At 36.0% G+C, this 14,154-nt stretch overlaps 1 long non-coding RNA gene across 3 annotated transcripts in view; it reads left to right on the top strand.

The window, feature by feature from the left end:
- The window catches only part of LOC129498194 (uncharacterized), a 78,050-nt gene that overhangs the window by 32,508 nt on the left and 31,388 nt on the right, over positions 1 to 14,154 (top strand). For all 3 annotated transcript variants that reach the window (XR_008662084.1, XR_008662083.1, XR_008662082.1), the window contains exon 2: positions 10,430 to 10,500. This is a non-coding gene — a long non-coding RNA (uncharacterized LOC129498194). The remainder of the gene's footprint in view (positions 1 to 10,429; positions 10,501 to 14,154) is intronic.

Here is a 14,154-nt window from a genome sequence, read left to right as displayed (position 1 = left end):
CTTTTCATGTGTGTACTTGGTGTGTTAGTTTATTTGGGCTGCTGTAAGAAATGCCACAGACTAGGTAGTTTATAAACAACAAAAAAATATTTCTCATAATTCCAGAAGCTGGAAGCCCTAGGTCAAGGTGCTAGCATTGTCACATCCTGATAACCGTCCTCTTCCTGGTTCATAGTTAGCACCTTATCACTGTGTACTCAGATGGTAGAAGTGAGTGCTCTGTGGGGTCTCTTTGATAATAACACTAATTCTGTTCCTGTGGTCTCTACTTTCATGATCTAAGCACACCCAAAATATTCACTTTAAAATACTATCACATTGGGCATTAGGACTCCAGTTTTTGGGCTGGAGGTGGGTGGGTGGTGGGAGACACAAACTTTCAGATCATAGCACTTGCCATCTCTTTCTATAATGACCAGTTTGGGGTTTTTGCCTATTTTATAATTATTGATTTTTTTCTCTTCAGTTTTAAGTGTTCTTTGTATATTGCAGATACTGGTCCTCTTATTTTACAAATATTTTATTCCATTCTGTAGCTTTTCTTTTCATCCTCTTTTATTCTGCAAAATATTCTGTTAACTTTGAAGCCTAATTTATTAGCTTTTTCTTTTATGGATTGTACTTTTACCATCTCATCAAAGAACCCCTTGTCTAACCCTAGATCCCCTCAATTTTCTCCTCTTTCTAAACATTTTTATAGTTTTATAATTTAGATTTAAGTCTATGATCCCTTTTGAGTTTTTGTTTGTTTAAGGTGTGAGACTTAGGTAAAGGATTCTTTGTTTTTCTATAGATGTTTAATTGTTCCAGAACCATTTGTGGAAACGGCTTTCTTCTCCTGAATCTCTTCAGCACTTTTCTCAAAATCAGTTGTTGATATTTGTATGCATCTATTTCTGGATTCTTTGTTCTATTGGTCTAAGTGTTTATCCTTTGGCTAATACCACATCATCTTGGTTCCTGTAACCATATACTAAGTCTTGAAATCAGGTAGACCTACTCCTACCACTTTATTTTTTCTCAAAATTGTGTTAGATATTCTAGTTCTTTGTCTTCCCATATAAAATTCAAAACTAATCTTGGCTATATTTGCAAAAAATGTCAGAGATTTTCATGCAAATTGCATTAAAGCATATATAAATTTGAGGAAGAATTCCCATCTATGCTAGGTTGAATCTTCCAATCCATAAACACATATGCTTCTCCATTTTATTTAGCTCTTCTTGTTTTGCAGTTTTCAGCATAGCCCCATATATCTTTGGTTATAATTAAATGTATTGTATCTAAATCTTCTTTAGAGAGCACATACGAGACAAGAGAGAGAATGAGTGGGTGGTGGGGTGCAGAGGGAGAGGAAGAAAGACCATCTTAAGCAGTCTTCATGCCCACATGGAGCCCTACACCAGGCTCAATCTCACAGCCTCAAGATCATGACCTGACCCAAAATGAAGTTGGATGTTTAACCAACTGAAACACCCAGGCATCTCTGGGTGCTTTTTGGAAAGAGGGTGATTTTTTTGGAAGAGGGTGATTATAAATGCTGTATTATTTTTATTTCAGTGCCCAGTGTTTATTATTTATAGAACTACAATTGATTTTTGTACTTTGATCTGTATCATTTGACTTTACTGAAGTCACTCATTAGTTCTAGAAGTTTTTGTTGTTGATCTTTTGGGATTTTCTACATAGATAATTATGCCATTGCCAGGAGGGATAGTCCCCCGCCCCACTTTCTGATTTGCTATTTCATTTTCTTGACTTTCTTGGACTGACTAGAATTTCCAGTACAATGTTAAGATTGGTGAGAGCATACATCCTTGCACTGTTTGCAGCGGGAACAAGGGAGAAAATATTCAGTCTATCACTATTGAGTGTACTGTTAGCAATAGAATTTTGTATATATTCTTTTTCAAAATGGAGTTCCTCTCTGTACTCTTCAGAGCACTTTTGTCATGAACAGAAGTTGAAAATTTTTAAAAGATTTTATTTATTTATTTATGAGAGACACACAGACAGAGGCAGAGAGATAGACAGGGGAGAAGCAGACTCTTTGCAGGGAGCCTCTTGCAGAACTCAATCCCTGGACCAGCATCACGCTCTGAGCCGAAGGCAGCCACTCAACCGCTGAGCCACCCAAGTGTCCCAGAAGTTGAAATTTGAAAAATGCCTTTTCTGTATTGACATATTTTTCTTTTCGTCCTGTATTTTGGTGAAGTTTTTTGTTTATTTGTGGAGAATCTATGCATTTAATAACAACGCTTAACTGAGTAAAGAAAGTAATGATATTGTTGAGTTAAATTTTCACTAAGGTATGTAATGGACTTGTGGTGGATCTCTTGAAAATAAAAGACTATAAATTCACGGGTTAGAGTCAGACCTTATTCTTCTTACAGTTAGTATAGAAGTAGATAGTATGGTATGTAGGAGTTTGTCTGTTTCTGTGTTTATTTTTTAATGTAACCAAAACATAGAAACATGTAGTAACAAACTTTTAATGCCAGTCTCTCCCTCTTTTTATTCTTCTCTTTCTTAACCAATTATTCATTTAATAAGTAAATGGTATCTGCTATAAAACCATTCCAGACCCTCACCCTAACTGCACTGTTGCAATTTCCTCCTCTAGGACATAAACTTTATTCCACCTTCCCACTAAAGCTACTTCACTGAAGGTGCTGAACAGTAATTCTCATTCTTACTAAATAGATGTTCTGAAAGAACATCACTGTTGTATTGAGATGTAATAGCTTAGTATTTGGTATATAATAAGTGTTTAATTAATGCTTACTCGATGGGGATGCCTGGGTGGCTCAGTGGTTGAGTGTTTGCCTGCAGCTCAGGGTGTGATTCCGTAGTCCCAGAGTTGAGTCCCACATTGAAATCCCTGCATGGAGCCTGCTTCTCCCTCTCTGCCTCTCTCTCTATGTCTTTCATGAATAAATAAATAAAATCTTTAAGGGATCCCTGGGTGGCGCAGCGGTTTGGCGCCTGCCTTTGGCCCAGGGCCTGATCCTGGAGACCCCGGATCGAATCCCACGTCGGGCTCCCGGTGCATGGACCCTGCTTCTCCCTCTGCCTGTGTCTCTGCCTCTCTCTCTCTCTCACTGTGTGCCTATCATAAATAAAAAAAAAAAATACTCTATGAATGGATGAATTAATCCAGTGGTGGCTAGATATGAAGCACTGTGCTAGGCCCTAAAAGATTCTTATTAGAAATAGTTTTTATTTTCTAGAAGCTTATGATATTTTGATAAAGTGCATTTTCTTAAATAATGAAATAGATTATAAAAAACAAAATGGTTTCTATAATTTATGGGCTGGAATTAAAAGATGGGCCAGAGTCTCTGGCTTGTTCCACTGGAGTATGATATAGTAGAATTTGAATGGAAAAAAAAAAGGAAAAATGTGGTAGAACAGTAGTTGTGTCCCCTTCAGCTCTGTAGGTTTATGTCCCCAAAATGGTGATAAGATAATTTGGATTAAAAGGTTGACTCCTACACTCCTACCCCAAATATTGAATCAGACTTGTATACCTGGAATAAACCCTACTTGGTCATGGTATATAATAATTTTGATATTTTGCTGAATCCTATGTATAAAGTTTTTGTATGTATATTCTTGAGCTACATTGGTCTATAGTTTTCTAAGTACTGTCTTTCTCCGGTTTTGGTTTTAGAGTAATGCTAACTTCATAAGATTAAGTTTTCTGGAAGAGATTATGTAGAACTGGTGCTAATTCTCTTCTCTTGTCTTTAATTCTGAAAAAAATCATATGGACCATAGTAGCTTCTTTGGGGAAGTTTTTAAATTATAAGTTCAATTTCCTCTATCAATTCTTTTAGGGTATGTATGCTGATAATATGTTCTTTTAGTTTTCCTTCATCTGAAAATATTTTGATTTCCCCTTAATTGCTGAGAGCTATTTACATTCAATGTAGGATTCTGGGCTGATGATTCATTTCTTTCAGCATTTGAAAAATGTTGTGCCACATGATTCTGGACTACATATTTTCTCATAAGATATATCGTCATGTAAATGTCTTTCTCTTACAAGTAGGTGTCCTTTCTTTCATGCAGCTTTCCAGATCTCTCTCTCTCTCTCTCTCTCGTAGAAGTTTCACTATGATGCATTTTGGTTGGATTTCTTTGAGTCTGTTCAATTTTTAGACCACTTAGCTTCTTGAATATATAGGTTTATGTTTTTTTTGCCAGCTCAAGAAAATTTTCAGCCATTAGTTTTTAAAAAAATGGTAATATTTTCTTTTTTCCCCTTTTAAAAACTTAAATACAATCAATAGTCTATTATTAGTTTCAGAGGTAGATGTCAGGGATTCATTGGTTGGTCAGCCATTATTAGAGTACTTTTGTAGCTTTAATCTTTCTCCTCTGATTTTAGGACTAGACATCTTTTTCTTCTTCTTCTTCTTTAAAAGATTTTATTTATTAACCTGAGAGAGGAGTGAGAGAGAGCTGGAGGTGGGGCAGGGCAGAGGGAGAGGGAGAAACAGGCTCCCCACTAAGCAGAGAGCCTGATGCATGGTTCCATCCCAGGACCCTGGGATCATGAACAGAGGCAAATGCAAACGCTTAACAAATTGAGCCACCCAGGCACCTCTGGGACTAGACTTCTTGAATGTTAAATATTTTGTTATAGTCCCACAGCATCCTGAATATAACTTTTTAAATTTCTTTATTGATCAGAGTTGGTAGTTGCAGACAATAGAATCTATGTGAGTTTCTGAAAGATAATTTTCTTTTCTCTTCTTTGTCTCACAGAATTATTGGGAGGACTTAGAAATAGGATCTCCAGGGTAAGCTTCTAGAACCACTTCCAGGTCCTCACTGCAGATTTGTCCCATTCATGAAATTGTGGTTGTCCCTGACATGAGAAACCATACAGCCTTTGCTGCCCCTGGACTAGCAAAATGGGTGCCCTGTATCTAGTGTATGTCCCTACATATCTTACTGTGAACCAAAGTCTCAAAGCTAGTGTATTGGACTAGTATACCCAGGCATCTATCTGCCCCCGATGCCCCCCCCCCAAGCAGATAGTCCCTAAGCAGCAAGGCGGGTCTGAGAAACGTAGAATATTCGCCCCTCCTCCACCCCCCACCTTTATTGAGATATGATTGACATATAACAATTTAAGTGTAAGTATGAAGTGTTGATTTCATAGACTTAAATATTGTGAAATGATTATCATAGTAAGGTCAGTTAACATCTCCATTACCTCATATAATTATCATTTCATTTTTGTGGTGAAAATGTTGAAGATTTACCATTAACTATAATTGCTATGAGTAAGTTACCAACTTACTCATCCTTTAACTGAGAGTTTGTACTATTTGACCAACATCTCCCTATCTCCCTCACCTCTATCTCACCCTAGCCTCTGGCAACCATCTTTCTACTGAGTTCAGCTTTTTTAGATTTAACGTATAAGTAATAGCATACAATATTTGCTTGTCTTTTTTTCTGAATTATTTCACTTAAGATCATGCCCTCAAGTTCCATCGGTGTTATTGCAAATTTCCTTCTTTCTTATGGCTAAATAATCTACCATTGTACCATGTTATACTACATCCTTTCTAACCACTCATCCATAGACCAATGCTTAGATTATTTCCTTATCATGGCTATATTATACGTATATAATAGTGCTGCAGTGAGCTAAAGAGTACAGATATCTCTTGAAGGTCCTCTCAAGATTTCCTTTGGATCTATACCCCAAAGTGGGATTGTTAGATCATATGGTAATTCTATTTTTAAGTTTTTGAGGAACTTTCATACTGTTTCCATAGTGACTGTATCAACTTAAAGTGCAACCAACAATGCACAAGTATTCTCTTTTCTCCACATCCTTGCCAATACTTATCTTTTTTCTTTTCAATAGCTATTCTAACAGGTATGAGGTTATTTCTCCTATCGTTGTGGTTTTAATTTGAATTTAACTAATGATTAGTGATGTTGAGAATCTTTTCACATGCTTGTTGGCCATTGTTATCTTTGGAAAAAAAATATAGTTCCTCCTCTCATTTATTGATGTTTTTTGCTTGTTCTAAGCTGTAGCAGTTCCCTTATGTATTATGAATATTAACTCTTTTTTTTAAATTTTTATTTATTTATGATAGTCACACACACACAGAGAGAGAGAGAGAGAGAGAGAGAGAGAGAGAGAGAGAGAGGCAGAGACACAGGCAGAGGGAGAAGCAGGCTCCATGCACCGGGAGCCCAATGTGGGATTCCATCCCGGGTCTCCAGGATCGCGCCCTGGGCCAAAGGCAGGCGCCAAACCGCTGCGCCACCCAGGGATCCCTGAATATTAACTCTTGATCAGATACATAGTTTGTAAATATATCCTCTCATTCCTTTAGTGGTTTTTCCACTTAGTTAATTTTTTTCTGTGCAGAACTTTTAAATTTGATATAGTCCAACTTATTAAATTTTTACTTTTATTACCTTTGCTGTGGAGTCCTATCCAAAAAAATCATTTCTAAGACCAATTTTAAGGCATGTGAATTGGAAAGAAGGAAGTAAAATTGTCTCTTTGCAGGTGATCTTCTATAAAAATCCTAAGGATTCCAACAAAAAACCTGTTAACTAATCAATAAATTAGTAAAGTTGCATGATTCAACCTCAATATACAGAAATCCATTATATTCTTACATGCTAGCAATGAAATATCTGAAAGAAAGAAAACAATCCCATTCACAAATAGCATCAAAACCAATGAAATATTTAGGTATAAACTTGACCATGGAGGTAAAAGACCTGTACACTGAAAACCACAAGAAATTGAAGACACAAAAAAGTGGAAAGGTCTCTCCTGTTCATGGATTTGAAGAATGAATATTGTAAAATTGTCAATACTACCAAAAGTTGTTTATAGATTCAGTGCAATCCTTATAAAAATTCTAAAGGCATTTTTCAGAGAAGGAGCAAAAAAAATCCTAATATTGTATAGAACCATGAAAACTAAATAACCAAATCAATCCTAACAAAGAAAAACAAAGCCTAGAGGTACCACGCTTCCTGATCTCAAACTATACAAGGGTATAGTAATCAAATCAGTATGACACTGGCCTAAAATAGACACATAGACAAATGGAACAGAATCAAGAGCCCTGAAATAAGTTCTTGCATTTATGGCCAACTAATATTTGACTAAAGATACAGGAATATTTAATTGGAAAAGGATAAATAAATGTGTTAGGAAAACTGGATACTTAAATGCAGAATAATGAAATAGGGCCCTTTTTTGACACCACCCACACAAATCAATTTGGAATAAAGACTTCAACACAAATAATTCTTTTTAAAGCCTTTTCCTCTCTGTTCAGACTATTCAATTTATTATTCAATCTATTGTTTTGTATTTCTGTTCACCTGTTGTTCTTCTTTACTCTCCATTCTGCTGTAGAATCCATCCATCATTTTTTTTTTTTTAGTTTTGATGATTGTATTTTTCAGTTCTAAAAAAAAAGAAAAATTTCTTTATAAGTAGACTCCACAATGGATTGTGGACCATTGCAGGGCTTGAACTCATGACCCTGAGATGAAGACCTAAGGTAAAATCAAGCATCAGATGCTCAACTGACTGAGCCATCAGGCACCCACATTTTGAAAAACTTATATTTGATTCCTGTTAAATGCTCTTTAAATATGTGAATTTATTCTCTATTTCAGGAAAGTTTCTTTCCATTATAGTTGTCAGATTCTGTTCCACTGATTGTGCTTTCTTTTAAGAACTTATGTATCTGTGTTGCATGTTTTTTTTTGCCTGTCTTGTATAGTTATTACTTTTTCCAGTTTTAAAAAATCATTCCTTCTTTACATTATAATTTTTTCCCTCTTTATTTTACAGAGGTTCATTCTGTGGTCTCTTTTTCTTCTTGTATGCCTTCTGGTTTAATCTTCATTTCTCTGCATACTTCTGCATCTGTTGCTTAACCATCCTTAAGTGGCTCAATATTTATGATGAGGTAAAATTCAGATTTATGTTTCATTTGACAGCTTCTATAACTTTTTTTGTAATATTAGTATCCAACTTGTTCTCTAGCCATATTTTTCTGATGTGATTTTGTTTTCATAAACATAATTTAGATTTCATCTTATATCTTGCAATATTTTTAATTGGGTTTAACTGCATTTTTTCATTGTTTATATTAAGAAAGATGGAGTTTCCTGTATTTAAGGAGGAAGTGCCTATTTAGCAGAAATGAAGGTCAGGATTGCTTTTCCAACTTCAAAACCAGTTTTCCTCTTTGGTTTTACTGTAATAAATTTTATAAAATATTTATCTGCATAGCTATATCATTGTGAGATCACATCTGCAGCTTTTCTTCTTTGGTTAGAATATAAATCTCTTTTCTCTTTTACACCTAATATTTCTTTACCTTAAACAAGTGGTGACCTGCTCTGGCAATTTGTTGTAGGGTTTTGACTATTTTTGAAATCCCAGATTGTTCAGGTGGCCCTAACACCTTCAGAGTTGTTCAGTCCTCTTGTACACATCTACAGATAGGAACGTGTGAAGTTTCCCAGTGCTATGACTGTCCCATGTTTGGCCATTTGAGTCCTCCACTTTGAGTGGAGACCTCTTTGAGAATAAATACTGGTTGGCAATTTCCAGCGTTCTTGGTTTTTAAAGCCCACTGGGATTCTCTTTGTATTCCTTTTTGCTTATTCCAGCATATCTGCTGTTTCCCCTAGGATCTTGCTGTTGTATTTTAAATACACTTGCTCTTTTACTGGGATTTATGGGACAATTTATCATCTTGTTTTGCAATCTCTTCTGTTTATTGCTGCCTAACAAATATGCTTAAAGTATATTGCTTAGAACAACAATTTATTATTGATATTTTTGGGTCATGGATTGAGGAGTGGCACAGTATGGGTGTTTTATCTTTGATTCAGTGCTGTAACTCCAGGTGAGATGACTGGAATGGTTGAGAATTGGAGTGATGTGGGTGGGGGGAAGGCTTGCCAAGCGTCTTTTTCTCTCCACATGGCTCACTAGGCTTCCTCAAACTAGAGAGGCCTCAAGGCATTTGAAGTTCTTGCATAGCAGCTACAGTCTCCAGGAGATCAAGATTAAAGCATCCAGATCTCTTAAAAGCTAGGCCTGGAAATGGCACAATGTCTCTTTTGCCTACTGTTAACTCAAAGCAGTCACAGGCCAGCATAAACTCAAGGGCACGGCAAATAGATCTATCTTTTGATGTCAGGGGTACCTAAGAACTGTGTCCTCCTTTAACTTACCATAATAACCCAGTTAGCCTTTTAAAAGTAACAGCTTTTTTTGAGATCTAATTCATACATTAAAAATGCACAGTGTAATGATTTTTGGTGTATGAACAGAGTTGTGCAACTTCTGCACAATTTTAGAACATTTTCTTCACCCCAAAAAGAAACTCAGAACCAATTAGAGGTAACTCACATTGCTGTTGGTTTTTTTTTTTTTTTTTTTTTTTGCTGTTGGTTTTTTAAGAGGTTGGGAAATTCAAAAAACATGACACAGGACTGCCACCATTTTGTTCAAACTTGTGATACGTTTTTATCTGAAGGGAATATTTCTGGTTTCTGAGATATGTATTATTGAGACCAAGGCACAGATGCAATCTTAAAAATACATCAGTAATACAAGATTTTATCTTTCCTATTTTCTACCAGATGTTATAGGGAACAAATAAAATGACGAAAATAAAAACAATTTCAAAAAGTTGAAAATCCATTCTAAATGTGTTATTTATTATTCCTTAACTATTAAACAGAGGAAAATGAGGTATTTGGAGAACATATTACCATAGTTTTTGTATTTTTCTCAGTAGTTATAGTATCAATCTTCCTGTATTAAATTATAAATATACATATTCCTCACATAAAGCAGCGAATGCTAAAAATTTCTTCAATAAAGTGAATATTCACCTATATAGTTCTGTTTTCTCTTGAGAACCAATTTCAAAACTAAACTTAAAAATATAGAGAGCACATAGGGACGGATTGGAGTATGAGTTGTGCAGCAGTACTTCAGTAATAAGAACTTGATCCTCTAGTGCTGTTCCTCCTACCCTGTCCTTCTCCTTTACCTTCTTCCTTACCTCAACCTGGACCTCTGCAGCAAGGGTGCCTAGGTCTTAGCTTTGGATAACAAATGGGACTGACAGCTTTCTAAAACTGGGGGTTCCTAAAATGGAGAAACTGGATCTTCTCTCATTTATGAATGAGGTGATCATATGATAGATGATCTACCAATTGTGGTGCTTTTGTCTTGGAGAGATATTAAACAGGCCAGGGCAGACAGCAGGTATACACTGGGCTACTCCTGAGCATTCAAGGTGTATGGTTCCCATCTAAAGATACATCTTACTTTGTCTTTTAAATTTGATCAGAGTCACTTGGTAACTAAAATATTGGGTGCTTTTCTCTCCAGGTATAGTCTTCAAACAAAGACCACTTGAGTTGAGCAATGCCAGCTGGGGAACAAGATGTATGTATAGTGAGGTAAGCCTCCACCAACCTGTAATGTAAATACAACATATTCATATTTAATAATTTGAAGAGAAAGACTCAGTGACATAGTCATTCAATTAGTCATGTTTGGAAGGTGACTTTTTTTTTACTGTATTTATACATAAGTTATTTAGATTTTTGTAAAATTATGCATAACAATATCCCTAATAAAACATGAGAGAGTGTCTCCTATGAACAGGTAGCTTAAATCCTCTCCACAAACTTGATTCTCCATTTCCCTTTTGCTAGAGATTGGCTTGGGCTCAGTATATGTTTAACCTTAGCTTCATTTCTTAAACAATAAGAATAATAATAATCCTTCCTCACAGGGTTGTTGGAAGGCATACCAAGGTTAGATATGCAAATGTCTTCTATATAGTTAGTCTTATATAAAGTTTTATATAAATAATATGGTGGGTATTACTATTCACTGGTAAAGCCCTTGGGCTCTAAAATGAAGATTCTTGATTATAAATTGCTGTTTCATAACTTATTTAGTTGTGTAGCTTATACACTAACCTCACTAAATCTCAGTTTTATCTCTAAGATGAAGATAATACCTTCTTCATAAGATTGTTTTAAGAATTGAAGGATATAATATATATAAATATTGTAGCCCAGTGCCTAAGAAGTGCTAACCAATTATAGATTTTAGTTATTAATACTATCATTGATCATATTAATGATAATAAAAACTGGTAAGAACATTTACTTCAAGGTTTAATCAAGATTATTCTTCATTACTTATTTTCTGCAGAAGTCTGATAAAGATTTGAGGGTTTTTTTTTTTTTTTTCTTCAGGCTCTGTGTCTGTTCTTTTCATGTACAAACATGGTTTCCTTTGCTACGTTAGCATCTTAAATTCTGAAGTTGTAAGAGACCAGTTGGTGAGAAAAGGATTATCTATTCACTCTTGCATCGACCTCTACATGACACCCTACTCTGTCAGGGAACCTGGGCTTGATATACTGGCATAGAGGACAGCGTACTTGCTCTTCACTCCTGGACCTAGCACTTTTTTTTTTTTTTTTGCCACTGAACCTGCACAAGCTTGGACTCCTGGCCCAGACAGGATCCAATTTCCAAAACGAAGAGGTGACCTCCTTCCACTGACCTAGAATTATGGCATTGTGATATTCCACTATTTGATCTTCTGATTTTTTCTCAGCTATGTTGTAAGCATCTCCTTTTTGACTGTCATTACTGCAGTGTGGTTTCATCTATTTCCTATCACTGACCTAAATCTTCAAAACAGACCACAATGTCAGAACTCTGTTTTTAATGCAGGATTTGAGACTCATACCATAGCTGGGGTGAGGCTAATCTGGACTCACCTGTCTATAAAGCAATCTATAACACTCTATAAAGATATTTTCCTTTTTGTTTAAGCACCCAATGTATGTGTTACAAAGGTTTCTACCTTCTGACATATAAAGAAACAGTTTGTTCATTTCTTACAAGTGATCTGATCTTTGTCATAAGCTACTAGCTAGGTTAAAACAGTCCTCTTCAGGTATATGTTCAGTTTTTTTCAGAATTCTACTTGCTTTTCTTATTTCTCCCCAAGATGGAGTTTGAGTGTAGAAAAAAGGAGCTCATAGTCTCCCTTGGCTTCAGAGAAAGGGCTGCAGTTGTGTGTGTGTCCTTGTGCTACTCTTTGGATCATTGCTAGATTCTGCATCACTACTTATCAGCCTGTCATAGCTAAATTTGCTGGCATCCTCTGCTGGAATATGAAGCTGAAGAACATGGGATCTCTCCCTCTCTTGACTTGGACAGGCCCTATGGTCCTGTCTGCCATTTTGACCCTACTTCAGTTTTTCCAAGACAGTGGCTGCTACAGAAGTCTGGCTGTGATTCTCTTTTGCTTACTAGCCTACACGCTTTACTAGTAAGGTGTTAACAGATGTTAACCCCAGCTAGTCATCCTATCAATTACTAGACATCCCATCAGTTAACTTGCATGACCCTCCTTAGGACATGTGAGAATTTCTGGATTTCTTCCCTGACATTATACCCAAACTGAAGATCTCCACTCAGGCCCTTTCTCCCTAAATCTGTGATGTCTCTGACTTCACACTGAAACAGCTTCTCTAGGCTGCTCTCTTCTCCAAATGTGAGGAGAAGCCCTCCAGAGTTACTGAGAGTGGAAGAAAAGTAGGACTTTCCTTAGCTTCTCATTGATGGATATGGACTATTTTCCTTCCCTCCTAGCTAAAGAAAGGAAATGCGGGTTTTGAATCTCTTGTTAGACATTGTACCACTCATTAATTCTGCTTTTTTAAAAGTCATCTACTATGTGTATTTCATTTTTCTTTTTGTGAAAAATTCATTTCTTCCTCCAACACCACAACTGTTATAATTCTTGGTGATGCCACAGTCACCAAGATCCTTCAGTATCTTTGGCCTTATATCCTTCAATGATATTGATCTTATTTTTGGCACTCACTCCTGTTTACAGCTTAGATTTTTTTGGTCATTACTAATCTATCCCTTCAATTATTTCAATTTCTAGCTTCTCCTTCTCTGCCTATCACTTTTTATTTCTTCAGCTGACTCCCTTTAATGGTCCAGCTCCAACAATCCTTTTATACTCAGGGACTTGAAACTAGCTCGTCTACCATCTTTTCCATGTCCTTAGTCCATGTCTTCACACCCTTTCTTCTGTGACAATTCCATATTTCATTATTATAATCATTCCTTTGCTATTAAACCACAGCTCCCTTGTATCTCTCTTGTTTCATTATACTGCCTGGCTATAATTAAATAAGACTGTTGGTAGCACCTGTGTGCTTGCTTGAAAAATTGAACATGGCTAGAGAAAAACTTGCCATCATGCTGACTGGTCCCATTTTAAATTTATGACACCCTCAAGTGGGCCCTAATGATGATCAACAACCATTTCTTTTGTATATATACTCTCTCAGTCCTTAGATAACTTTTCAGACCTTTTCTTTCTTCTAGATCCTTTCTCATCTATTCTCTTGTTTTCATCCTCTGCTGCTAATAAAATAAAAGCAATCAGAAGACAATTTGCTTTTATTTATGCCTTCTCACATTTCTACTCATGTATATCAAAACTCACATGTTCTCCCTTAACTCCTTTTTGTAAATGAACTAAATTCCTAGCAAAGGAAATGCTTCTATTTGTGCATAGGGTCTCATGGCCTTATCCTTTTAAGAACTTTCTAGTGATTCTCCTTCCTCATTCTTGCATCATCAGTTCTCTTTCCATTTAACTTTTCCATGAGCATAGAGTAATTTCTTATAACAAAAACATAAACAAACTGCCTCCCAAGACTTGTGGGATCACAACCTGAGCCAAAGGCAGACACTCAACCACTGAGCCAGCCAGATACCCCTCTATTTGGATTTTTAATGTGGAGCGTGCAGAGGCATTTTTGAAAGTGATCTGAGGGTCTAGGTTTTTGCAATTAATATTTGATCTCCTAACAATTGTATCTCCACACCTAATTTGACAAGACTGTTTAGAGAGTCACATTGATTGAGGCTTTACAAAGTCATTATATTTTAATTTAGTATAAACTCTATTTTTTATGTATATATTTAGCACATACCATTTAATATACAATAGCAGGTTCAATATCAAGTACAACAGACGTAAGCATATCTGGGAACAAATAT

This window comes from Nyctereutes procyonoides, unplaced genomic scaffold (genome assembly GCF_905146905.1).
Source record: "Nyctereutes procyonoides isolate TBG_1078 unplaced genomic scaffold, NYPRO_anot_genome, whole genome shotgun sequence".
In the NCBI taxonomy this organism is placed as follows: domain Eukaryota; kingdom Metazoa; phylum Chordata; class Mammalia; order Carnivora; family Canidae; genus Nyctereutes; species Nyctereutes procyonoides.
This window is presented reverse-complemented; position numbering and strand designations above follow the sequence as displayed.